This window comes from Mastigoproctus giganteus, chromosome 14, assembly GCF_048544385.1.
Source record: "Mastigoproctus giganteus isolate SK-2022 chromosome 14, ASM4854438v1, whole genome shotgun sequence".
In the NCBI taxonomy this organism is placed as follows: Eukaryota; Metazoa; Arthropoda; class Arachnida; order Uropygi; family Thelyphonidae; genus Mastigoproctus; species Mastigoproctus giganteus.
In genome coordinates this window covers 65,653,899-65,666,688 of record NC_143588.1, presented here as the reverse complement: position 1 = coordinate 65,666,688, position 12,790 = coordinate 65,653,899, and positions in this window count along the sequence as shown.

The window sequence follows — 12,790 nt, the reverse complement described above, 5'->3', positions numbered from 1 at the left end:
TAAAAATTATCAACTCTCAAGCACATATTATTATTTCTCAAATTTGCCTATGTATTATCAGTTATATATGACAATTAAATACAGTGGTTTTACTCTAAACAAGGTTATCCACTTCAATACAACTCAATCAATATCATTACATAAACTTATTTTAGTTTCTTCTTTCTCCACACATGAACAATAATTACTTAAGAGGTTTAGTTCACACTCTTTCTCTTATGTAAATCTTATTCTTACCTTATAAATTGATTTAGGAATTTCAGTCTTAATTTCTAATTTAATTAGTGCCCCATTTTGTCTTGGGGAATATAACTTCACAACTTTCTTTAATCAAGACAGATAGTACATTTGACACCAATTTCTGGACTAATGCTGGTCCCAAGGGTTAGCTACATTCATAAGGCTATTTCTTTCTCTGTATTTCTCTACCCTTCCCTTCCAAAATATATCATACCTATATGTTAGACAATAATTAATAACAAATATCAAATTTCTCTCCTTTTCCTTTCTACATATGTCTAATTATACATTAATCAAAACTCAAAACTATCATCTGACTTATCTCTATATTTATGTATATATTTATATTTTTGTATATCCTTCCTTTAACATCTTTCTAAACATTATATTAATCTGATATTAGAGTTCCAACAGTCCTTTATTTGTGAGGGAGAATACTATATAACTAGTCACTTACTTAATTTTACGAATCGGATTTCTCCGTTTTGGGGCCTTCAGCTCCTTGTCTGGGAATGGCATCATCGTTTACCAACTGCATTCATCTCAGAACTTCAAGTTTCTCCATGGCTGCAGTCTACGTCTGGACAGGGCATCATGGTGTCTTTTGGGAAATTTATGGGCTCGTCTTCGATACTGCTACTTAATCTTCGGTTCAGCTATTCTGGCGGACTAGGAATTACAACTTTATCTTCTCAGCTCACTTATCTGTGCCTTGCCTTTATCACTGCCTTCAGATGGTCGACTAGGGTTATTTCTCTCCATACACAACACTTATTTGCATGCTGGCCACTTTCACTACCTTCCGATTACGGACTAGGCTTATTTTCTCCTTACCAAGGTTATTTTCTCCTACTTTCAGCTTCACAAGGCTGCTTCTTTCGGTTTACCAAGGTTCCTCCTTTCACTTATATGTACATGGCCACTTTCACTGCCTTCCGATGACGTACTAGGTTTATTTTCTCCTTACCAAGGCTCCTACTTTCAGCTTCACAAGGCTGCTTCTTTCGGTTTACCAAGGTTCCTCCTTTCACTTATTTTCACACTGGCCACTTTCACTTCCTTCCGATGACGGACTAGGCTATTTCTCTCTACTATATTTCTTCCATGACCAACTACTCGACTGTTCTCTTTTATTATGAAACTCATCTAACCCTTCACTACTCCATCTTACCTTGTCAGATCTTTCCTAACTGGCTGACAGGACAGGACTTATCTAACCCCACACAACTTATTACTCAATTTTCCCACTAACACTGTCAAAAAACTCACGTCTGTCTTTCCTAACTCATCTCCACAAACCGCCAACAAAAGCCCAACTCTGTGTTCTTTTTAACCCATTTTCACAAAACACCAACGAAATCTCAACTGTGTGTGTCCCTAACTCATCTTCACAAAAACACAAACGAAATCTCAACTGTCTGTGTCTCCAACTCATCTTCACAAAAACACAAACGAAATCTCAACTGTCTGTGTCTCCAACTCATCTTCACAAAAACACAAACGAAATCTCAACTGTGTGTCTCTAACTCATCTTCACAAAAACACAAACGAAATCTCAACTGTGTGTGTGTGTCTCTATCTCATCTTCACAAAAACACAAACGAAATCTCAACTGTGTGTGTCCCCCTGTCTCTCCCCGTTCACTCACTTTTGTCATCTCAATTCCGTACCGCCTCCTTATGTCGGGTCTGCTTTTTTCTCAGATTTACCCAATCTTCTCATTTTGTCAAACTTTCATCATTTCCTATTCGTCCTTTAAAATTTCTCAAGCTGTATATTCAGAGCTCATTTTAATAAATTTCCGAATTTTTCCCAGGCAATCCGCTGCTTTGAAGTTCGCCGTCACCTTCGCCACCCCTCGTTAAACTTAGCAGATTTATTTTACATTGCTCTAACAACCTTGCCATCGCCGACAGTCAGACGCAAATAGATTGCTAGCCGGAGTAATTTGACCCGTATTTACTACCTGGCCGACAAAGGGATGTCCCACAATGTTCAGACTACAGCCCTTTTGTTCCTCAGAGCCATAGATATTCGCACCTGGTCGCCATTAGTGCTGTCACCATTCCCGTTGTTATTGTTTATTCTTTGCCACGGTGGGAACTGAAATGTATCCCTAATTGCTAATAGCTTACCGCTCCCTTCTCTAATTCAACCTTGTCTAATTTTTAATTCCTTGTGAGTGAACTAGAATAATATTTGTGACTGAAAATGTTTACTGTCCTATTTTGCTGTTTCCTAACCTTTATTTTAAATAAAGCTCACTCATTTCTAAAATATTAACATGTAAGATTTTACATCTTACAACTTACAGTGGAAGCGGTGTTCTCGTGTGAGGGGGAGGAGGGAATAATGATCAACAGCCGCACCCCTCTTCATGTTTTTGATAGGGGTACCGAGAACATCCTCGAACCCCGTGTCTGACTTTTTAGTGGTGCGGTTGGCCGAGATTTTCTTTTCATGCAAGACAGCGCCACTGCACATAGATCTCAAGTGGTGTTGAAGACATCCAACGTTATGCGTTAGAAATGCATACTAACAATGACATACAGTCCACGAAATACTGTATATAAAACAGTAACTGGTATTTGGAAATTATTAACGGAACATAATGCGCGAATTTGGCACCTGTAGTGCTTTATTGTTTTATTTTATCTTTTTAAATCCAGCCAGTCTATTTTCTATGTCTCTTTATCAGTCTATTTTCCTTTACGATGGGCTACTCCACTCTCGGAAAAATATTCAAAAAGTTCCGGACTTCTAAAATTCATAATGTAATTAAGATTTTGTTAGGAATCACCCACTCCTTGCTTTTATACGTTTTCAAATTTTTCATCACATGTGTGGATAAGTTTATCATATAACATATCACAATGTTAGTGGGCACACATTTTCAGCAAGAACTTTTCCCTACATCCAAAATTAAACGAAACTGGTAAAAGAAAACCCCTCTACCCGCCACCCACTTAGCTATTTATATAATTAACTAATTAAATACTTTTTTTCTCTATAACTAAAGACGTTTTCTACATATATATTAAGTCAAAATGCTGTATATAGCTACTAATATATGTAGCTTATAATATAGTATAATAGCTTGTAAAGTAGTATATACAGCTTATAAATAATATAATATAAATGATTAATTAGTAAATGCGCAAAAAACTTGTAAAACAATCATGACAGAACCGTTATTTTAAAGTGATTTTTGTACAAAAGGTTTGAAAAATTAAATTTACTAACCAATAAAAGTAAATTTATTTAGACGCGTTTTATTTGTTCCAAGATGGCGCTTTAAGATTTAACTGAGGACGTTAGTGGAGTCTTCATGCCATCCGAAAGGTTGAATAAAGAATTTAATTAGAATAGTGAAGTTAATGATTTTCAAATTCGGGTTATTTTAACTATTTTGTATAACGTGTTTAAACTATTTCTTTTAACACCAATGTAATTTCATGGATGACTACTAAATAAACTAAAACCACCCCTTGCACGGTTTTAATTATAAATCTTCCCCCTTTTGTCAATACCGCAATCTACAATTTAAGTACTTGAAGAACTCTTTCACCCATAGTCTTCAAGATTCAGAGTTCAGAAAACATCATTCTTGAGACTGAGAGAGAGAATGAAAACAATTTCTCATATGTCTATGTATACGTACACATATGTATTCGTATCTTATGGACTTTGTTGGCCGCGTTAAGTTTGAAAAGTGCATGACAGCAAACGATATTTCCAGATGGTTCAACTTTCGAGCAATTCCCAGAATTTTATTTGGCAGACAAAGAAGCAGACATGCTCGACTCATCTTTTATTGATCACCCGAATGTCCAAAGCCAGAAACAATTGCAAAACAGACGCCACATTTGTGTGTGGGTGTGTGGGTGCGCGCGCGCGTGTTCAGTTCTTCTGCCTTCTTCTTCTTACCAAGATATCATCTCCGGGGTGGGAGGGATAGGCAGGGGCTGAAAAAGTTATTATGTAAACACACTTTACGATCTTCCTTTACTCCACATCACATTTTCCCCCAGGCATACATTCCCAAATGTTTGCCAGCTCAACGTCTAAAGGACACCACACTACTCTCTGACGATCGCTGTGCGATTCCGCCTCCAAACTACCATACGGACGAACGCTGCACCGCCATATTGTAAGGGGTTACTGAAAGTAGCCTTTTCAATTATTAACGCAGCGCCGCCTGGAGCTAAGGAATTAAATCACCTTGTGCACTTTCCCCAGACGCGTGGGAAACGCTAAAATGGCTGACAAATCAATAATTTGCAGCACTCAGTAAATAGGCCTAATCCCCTAATTGGTCATTCTTCCCCACTCTTTGCGTTAAATAAAGAAAATTCAGATATTTACGTCCGTAACCTTGTGTGCTGGCCAGCGCCATTTACTGGGTTGTCACGTTCTGGATATCATGTACGTGCTCCGCGTGCCCGCTATGCAACTAGCTTTATGTATTCTCTAAGCGCCCCACTCATTCTTGTTCACATGCATGCAATATGATCGCGGGCGCCACCTTGTGTTTTGTTCGACAACTAAGTTATTTCATCTTTCTAGAAATAATTGTTTGCGAGCCATATTAGCTTAATATTAAAATTACGTTAGTGCGCAGTAATATGCATTGTTATGAAATATTAGGCGAACTTAACACTTCATGTTAGTCTGTTGTTCGAAAGTATTCAGCGCAAAATTGAAAAGTAGCATTTATATTTCAGCAGTATGCAAAGAAACATCTACAGAATAGCGTGAATATTTTAAATAATTAACAGTCCAGTGGTTTAATAAGAAACCAAGTTTTTGTTTGGTTTTAGGGTTTGCTAGTGAATTTATCGACTATACTGCAGCTAACATTTGTGACTTTGAAACTTGAATGTCTGCTGCCATCTCGTGGTCATATCATGAACCTTCAGGATTTAATACTGTTTTTTTTATCTTTTCAAAAGTTATTCAACCAATCAGGGGCAGTCCCTGATTTGCCAAAGAGGGAGGCTGAAGCAGTTTTCTAGGGAGATTTAATCATCGTGAAGCAATAAAAAAAAAAGTATTATTCTGATTATAAGGAAGGGGAGGCTATTAGCCGTACCTAGGAAGCCTCTGCTTGTGATCCATCTATTTTAGATTCTCTCAGAAACAATATCTGAAATGAATATATTTTGCCTGATGATAAGGGGGTTGTTTTCCCCGGGTTCCTCTGTGGAAAGGCGACAAGCTTGGTGTGGCTCAAGGGGCCCCTGAAATGAAAAAAATTATAGCCCTTTCGAGATGCTAAAAGTTCTTTGATGGACCTCGATTATCATAAACCCCGATTATCCGAACCAACCGATGAACTGTTGACAGATATGCCTAATATACAGTTTATTTTGCATCAGTTGAAGTACTGGTTTTTTTTTTTTTTTTTTTTTTTGGAGAATCAAGCGAGAAAATTCAAATGCGTTTTATCCTTTTTAAAACCTTACCGATTTTGAAATACTGCACAATAAGTCATGTTTGCAGTTTCTGCTGTCACTATGGCGCGAGAACGTGTTTTTGTTGATGTTCAGAATTCTGTCTTTGTTAAATGGAAATCTAAGTATAAAATGGATGTCGTAGCAACATTTTTACTTAGGAAAACGAATTAACATCGTCAACGAGAATAACTCTCCTTCGTTTATTATTTTTAAGTCTTTAAAAATATATTTAAAGTGAGAGACTGCATTAAGCTATTTCTATTGTTCCTGTGGCCATTGGGCCGTGACGCGTTAAACTGATTTGACCTTTCCAATAACAAATTAATTTGTTACAAAAACGGATTTAACCTTTCTCCCACTAATTTGCATGAAACGTTATTCCTTTCTTTTTGTAATATTGTAGTTGTACATTCCTTCTAGACATATCAAAATGAAAATATTAAAAAAAAAACAAACTGAACTTCTCGTATCAAGTAAGCAAGTTGATAGTTGTACTTTGAACACGCTTTTAAGCCCCATTGGCTGATTACATCTCCTTTAACATTTCGCACGATACAGAATGCAACATGCGGCCAACACAATGCCCTTTTAATCAATAACTAATTAGATTTTTCTAAAGTGTAATTAATGTTACTGCTTTCTTTCATCAAAGAAATAATCAGTTAGTGTCACATCTGTTTAGTAATGACGACAGTGTTTACTGTACACAAATATTGCTAATTAACATCTCGCCTAATCCTACGTTGTTGGCTTGAATGTTGGTTTGAAAAACTTTAAACACGTGGCTAGATTTAGCATTCGACCAAGTGTAAACCTTTCTTCACGGTTGGAATATTCTGTTAGATAGTAAAGGAAAGGCATTTTTGCAGTAATCGAATGTGTTTTGGGGAGAAAAAAAAACGTTTACGTGGAATTTAGTTTAAAATAAGTGGTAGTTGTTGGCAGTTCTGCTAAAAAAAGCTTTTTGCATTATGTCAAATGATGTGGAAATTTTCCTCTAAATATCCCCCCCCCCACCCCGACACCTTTTCCTCCAATAGACAAACAAAATATTTGGAAGCAAGTTTAAACACAGATCTAAACTTACAGTAATATATACGAGGTGTGATCGCAAAGTTCGGGGACTGACTTTGTCTCTTCAAGTTGCGACTTGTTGCAATTTGTTTCGTCTTACTCGTTTATCCGCAGTTAGGGTGTTTTATGTGTTTCTTCGCATTTGAAAATAAGCAGCGAATTTTGTTTGAAATTAGGGAAAAGTGCAACAGAAGCGCACGAAATGTTAAAAATAAGTAACTGCGATGTTCAAAGACTTTTCATGGTTGGCAAAGTTTAATCGAGGATCATCTGAGACGAAAAAAATATACTGTAAAATGCTTAAAATAATAAATAGTAAAATTAAAAACTGTGATATAAAAATCTGCGAGAGGAAGACGGTTGGCAGCAGAAGAGTGGAGTTAGAATTAAGATTACATTAGGGTTCAGACAGAGAAGGCAACCCTGGAAGGGGACGTGGGATTGGAGGTGGTCAGCAGGCGCAAATAGGACAAACAGAGGGAGAGAATCGCAATGCTAGATTATTTGTAGCACAGTTGGTAGGATCGCCGTCCTCACCACACCGTGTGTAAAAGACCCGAGTTCGAATCCCATCGACGACTAGAGGAATTTTTATGGGTCTTTTTCACAAGAGGACTGAATTAGTTATGCTCAGGAAAGGGTAGCATGGTTTTTTTTCTCCAGAAACTAGAGTTTTTCGTCCAGCAACCAGAAAATCGACCTCAGAACAGACGCAATTTGCAGACAATATACATGGAACAACATGGCCTTAGTCGCCGATGCTCCTAAAATTCTAATAACAGCAACAGTACTAGAATGAGATTGGAATCCCTATCTCACGCGGATGTACATACCTCCAGAAAATTATGAATAATTAAAACGATTCTCCAATTATTGTTGATTATCAACTTGCCTGTTAAATTTGCAAGTCACTTTGAAGTGATCATATCATTTCAAGTCAGTTAAGTAATTAATGGGAATCATTAATAGTTAAACTTAATTATTTCGCAACAATTCGGGAAAAAAACTGTCTTTCTTGTTTTTAAAATAACCAGATTATGTCAGGAATTTTAACATTCAGTTCTGTGCAAAATGCGCAGTTTAAAAATGGTTCTATTTTAACGTATAGTGTACCTTGTGCAATTATAAAGTAGAATTTAAGATGGAAATAGCGCTTTGATTTATCATTCCATCATAATAAAGGATTCTAAATCCTTTATGTTGAATGATATAGAATTCAGATTTAGAATATAGTTAGAAATCAGAATTTTAACATGATTGGTACATAACTTCAATAGGACATCTGAATTAATAGCTCTTAATAATTTCCTAAGTACTACTACTAAATGACATATTGTCTTCATTTATCATAATAAGGATGCGCTGATTGGATAATTATTTTTAATTCGAAATTACACATTTCCTGTGTATTTTTATATAGCGACGTCAGATGGCGTATTTGACAGGCAAAGAGGAATTGGATGAGTACCAAGCTAAGTGAGTTTCAAATAAATCCCATTGTTCAAGTGATCACTGTAGTTTGTAACGGTTGTATTGTGCATTACTTTCATGAAAGACTCTTAAGTTAACTTTAATTACAAATGATTAGTGTAATAAAAAAATATTCTTCTTCCAGTAGATCTACTTAGTCTGGTACAACAGGCATGCTTTGTGAAAACTTTTCAGCAGCCAGGCACAATGAGTTTGTTCCAGTTTGTTCGTAGTGTGACTATTATAGCCACTCCCCGACTTACGTAAACGTTGCGTTCCGCGGAACGCTACGTAAGTCAGAATTTCCCTAAATGCGTATGCAGCACTCGCAAATTTGAATGAAGCAAAAAAGAAATGTTCGACGAGCATGTAAATAGAATTATTTATTCAATTTTTTTATCTAATGCGCAGGAAAAATTTACAAAAATTATAAAATTACAAAAAGACACAGGAGATAGGCATAACGCCAGCAAGTTTTACCTTTCGAGCATCGTTGCCAGAATTAACTCTCCAGCTGATAAGCACGCCGCTGTGGAAGTTGAGGGCTGTGGAGATTTAGAAGGGGTTTTTCCAACACATCATGATTTCTCTGCAGCTGCAGAATCGGCACTGGCGACTTCACCGCATACTTTAATGTTTTTGAAACCAGCGCGATGCTTGAACCAATTAAACCACCCGTTGCTTGCCACGAACTTGGCTTGGGGTTCACCGTACTTATCCTTAATATCTTCATAAATACTTCTTGCTTTTGCTTGAATGGCCATTGGACTCAGGGGCACTTGCTTCTGAATCTGATTTTCTATCCATATTATTAATAATTTTTCCATCTTGGACATAGCATCTGAACGCTGTTTTGTGATCACTGTTGATCTTAAATGCGATGATCCTTTAACATGTTCTTTTATATGCGCACTGTCCCTTAAAAACACTCGACCTTTGTGAAAAATGGAGTTGATTGAACTATGGCTGTATAACAAGCGTCAAAACCCTATAGTGAACTGGGACCACGTTAATAACTTCGTTCAATAACTTCAAAATCATTACTACTGTCAAACCTTTGGGGAATATTTTCATGGCAGTGAGTTCAAACTCGTTTCTTCCTTCAGCTAAACCACGTTGCACTTGAAGTGAGTTCTATTCCGAATTTATTTAATGTTTCATTAATTTCTGTCTTTTGGTGTGTTCAAAGGTTAGTTCTAACAGAAACTAAGTAGGGATCATTTGTGTTTTAAAAGGGGAAAAGTCAATTCTGGAGAATTTTCTACCTGAGGATTCCCTCTCCATGTTCACCTCCTGGAAATATTAAGATTAAACTAAATATTTAATTTTAATTCTGTGCATTTTACTCATTAACAAACACGTAGCTGTGCTTCGTTTTTAACTGCCCTCATTCAAAATCATTACAGCCCAGCGAGAGGGTTTTTGCAGCGTATTCAAGAAGCTATTTTCCATAGGCCTGCTCCACCGCAACCACCGAAAGTTACTCGAATGACTTCCCGAAATTCCCCGTGTGATATCTTAATTAACTTGCCAGTATATTTATTTCTGTGCCACTATCTTTAACTGCAGATCACTCACCCGTCCCTTTGGTGGTAATCTTAGCCGTCATGTGTTTTTACCAATTTCCTGATTTTCTAGCAGGCTGCATAATTGCAGCGGAAGCGAAATTCATAATTAACTTATTTATGCTTTAACAGGATGCTCGATCCACCAATGAAATCCTCCAAGATTAAACTTCATTTAACCAAGGCTGATTACCAAGTGATTTTTTTGTTGTTAAAAATACTTTTATTGCTTCAGATTATGTTTATTGTAGAACTGGACTTTTGGAAGTAATGCGCAGAATTGTACAGATGCTGGCGTGAAATGTTCTATAAAATATTGCAGTGAATTTAGAAAATTGCACTGCTTTAAGGAAATCATTACAAAGTTTGACTTTTTCGTTATAAGTTTAATGAGTGATTTTTTTTAAACCATATTTATGCATTCATATTTCAACCGTTACTTTCATATTCGTGTTTTTGGCAGTTCAACTACTATCTAAAATTAAATTGCTTGGGCAATCGGGGTCAGGATTTAAAAAAGAAACAAGATTATTAGAACTTATTAGAAATGAATGCATTAATCACAGAAATGTAGTTTACGAAGTTGTACCAATTGTGGAAGTATTTCTTGGTAGAAATTAAGTTTTTTATAATCGTTTTGAAAATATTCTATATAAGAAGATGGGGGAAGGGTGATAAACTGCCCGAAAATCTAAATTATAACGCAGCTTCCATTCGATTACATTTCTTTCAGAATATTGTTTCATTTTTAGATCGTTTATAAATGGGAGATTTCTCAATTCCTCTCGGAATAAGCTGGCTAAATGTGGGGAAACTGGTTGTAAGTAGGGAATGTTATCGATAACTTCGATAAATTGCGATATCGATAACATTGATGAACTTTAGTTTCTCATCTTTCTTTAAGGAGTCGTTTTGTGATGGCTCTTATTTTCTGTAGTTATTACAAGAGCGGTTCGATGGGAAAGGATAAACATAATAGTGTATGCTATTCTTCTGTTTTATCTACAAATAATGCAGAACAGCTTTTATATGCAGCTCCTCTTTCCTCAAACATAAAGGCCGCATCCGTCACGAGAGAGAGAGACTGCAGTTTCCTGTGGAAGTAAGCTCTCATTAGATGATGCCTGTGCGTGTGTATATCGTTTTCACAGAGTGATGTAGCCAAATGAACTGTGTATAGGAGTCTGAGAAAAAACTGAAATCCTATCAGTGAAATGAAAGAGTGGCCAAGTGCCCAAAACCTCAGTGAAATTCACTGAGGTTTTGGGCACTTGGAGACACGAACCCTACTGAGGACTTTGAGTCCGCGGATTCGAATATATGGAATTTGTTTTATTATTAATTTTAAATAATTATTGCATCGTAAATTAACTTGCAAGTGATGTTAACGTAAAGAGTGGTAGTAATTTATTTCTTTAATAAATCCGAAGAGCCCCACCCCAGCTTGAGCTGAGGTGCAGCTCTTCGGATTCTTTTTTTCTTTTTTAATTAGATTAAAAATGGCTCTTCACTCAAAAAAAGGTTGCCAACCCCTGCTTTAGGTTGACGACGTGGACAAATTCAGTCGTTTCTAAAGAGCTTCAGCTGAGCTGTCACAATCATGGAGGGACATCAGCGTGATCCCAGAAGGTCGGCTGAAAAAAACGTAACGCAGAAAAAGAGTTATTGATGAGGCTATTTCAAATTTAACCAAACTTTCTTTATGAATTAAACGACCTTTAGGAATGAAATTTCGTTTAAATCAGGAGAGTCGGTTTCCTTTAAAAATAAGGGCTATAACGATCTTTGAGAAGTGTCTATCGGAAAAGCTACTAAGACAGAGGGATGGTAAAGCGCTAGAGATGGACTGTAAACATCCATACATCCTTGTTATACTAAGGCATGTGAATGTATCAAGTCGTTTGTAATATTAATGCGATCATTGGACAAAGATTATCTCCCTTGAAGTACTGAAGCGATGATTTCTCCAAATCCATAAAGATAGACCAACTGAGGTGTTAGGAAACTATAGCGAGTCTTAACTTTTGTGATCGAATCATAGAGTATACGGTTAAAGACACGATTCAATACTATCTTGATAAGATGGGATCCTAAAGGGTTCACAACATGGGTTCGTGAAAGGAAAGGCTTGCTTGACCAATCTGGTTAATTATGATGAGGTCATAAAACAGTTTTGAAGAGGAATAAGTTCGACATTATCCCCTCCCCCGGTTGGAGAACAAGCTGAAATTACAGGGAAGACCTTTAGTTACATCGGGGCTACCTGAAGGACAGGAGACAGAAGATGGTCATAAATTAATATTCTTCAGAGTTCAGTAGTGTAGTAAATCCTCCTCAGTGACATTGGTGAGGGAGTATAGGAGAAGCTGCAAAAGTTTGCTATAGATCGGAAGGATAGTTAAAGCCCAGCTGTTTTGCTTCAAAATGATTTGGACTGGTGACAAAAATGGCCTGGAAAATGTCAGCTAAAGTTTTTAAGGCTACTATATGTAACCTTTTGTACCAGGGAGACGGAAACTCAAGAGTGACTAACAAATTGATGGAACTAGTTAAAGTGGATGAAAAGACTTAGGGGGTTACGATACAATCAAACATGAAGCTTTACTATGCAGTGTAAACAAGCAGCCAGGAAGGCATATGTTGTCCTGTCAGTGATTTATCCGTTCTTTGCGAATGAGGTCATTACACCTCTATATAAGATGATGGTAAGAGCACACAGACTATTTAATTCGGTCTGCGGGCCACACTCAAAAAAATATATCTCTTTTAAAAAGGACTCAAATATGGGCGACTGGATTTTGTAAGATGTAAAATCTTACAAATATAATATTTTGTGGAGGAGTGAGATTTATTTAAAGTAAAACTTATAATATGGCAATATGGGGGAGCGAACCTTACAAGCCAAGGGATTAAATTAGACAACGTCTATACTAGGGGAGCGGTAAGTGGAAAGCTATTAGCAAGCTAAGGACACTCCGACTCTCA